Source organism: Apium graveolens, chromosome 11 (genome assembly GCF_009905375.1).
Source record: "Apium graveolens cultivar Ventura chromosome 11, ASM990537v1, whole genome shotgun sequence".
Lineage (NCBI taxonomy): Eukaryota > Viridiplantae > Streptophyta > Magnoliopsida > Apiales > Apiaceae > Apium > Apium graveolens.
Window position 1 is genome coordinate 95,734,777 of NC_133657.1, and position 1,105 is coordinate 95,735,881.

Below are 1,105 nucleotides of genomic sequence, written 5' to 3' on the forward strand. Positions count from 1 at the left end.
TCCAAACATTCTTAAAAATGTTTTCGAGTCTTCAAAATGATTTTAAAAGTTAGAGCGGATCCCAAAAAACTCGTTTTCAGATTTAAGATCTTCCTTTCGAAGGAGACTTGAATATTCGCTCAAAAATCTTAGGGATCCGGCTCTGTGGTGTATTTTATATTCGCAACGAGGTTGCTGTTTTGAGAAAATAATTTGATTACTTGCCCAATGTTCGGGAAGTAAGTCCATCTAATTGAGTCGGCATAAGCGACAGGCCGGGGTACGGTCTATGAAGGTGTAAGAGGCTGGGTGACAGTCCATCCACGCGTGAGTGGCCGGGTAACGGTCTAGCGCGAGGTCCTAATGCGGCCAGGGTGATATCTGGTTAATGATTATCTTATGCACGAGAAAGATTTTCAGAAAAACGTTGAGACAAGGTGAGATATATGAGATCACCTTGCAACGATATTTTATACAGTTATAAACTGAAACTCTGTGTATATTATGCATGGCAGAGGATTTCAAAGATTATGAAAAGTATATATACTTATATACTGAATATTTTGCGACTTGGTCGCGTTAAGATATCAACTTGGTTCATTTCTTCTTGACCAAGACTTTCATGAGTACTATGAGAATGCTCATATGTTGTTAATTATTATACATATTATTTCGGTGGGCTTGTTGCTCACCCTTGCTTTCTTCTTCATCACACAACAACATATAGAAAATATGAACAAGACCAAGCTTCCAATTCGCAAGCGGTTAGGGAACGTTCCGCAGTTTTCTGGAAGCGTTGATGTCGCCGTAGCTGAGGTAGGAACTACCAATAGGCTAGGCTTTCAACTATTGATGAACCAGACTTATGTATATTATGAATTGTAATAATGGCAAGGAATATGTAAATTATTCAGAAACCCTTTTGAGGTGTAATGACTTATAATTGTGGAATAAAATTACTTGTGTTATTTTTGGTATTCATCTCTGAGACTATAACTTGTGGTATGTGTATATTTTGTGGTCACAGTACGCAGTAGTTGGTTGACTGTTAAGATTAAGTATTGATAAGGGAAATGGAACTCGTGACAACCCGAATCCCCGACCCCGGATTTAGGGGTGTTACAGA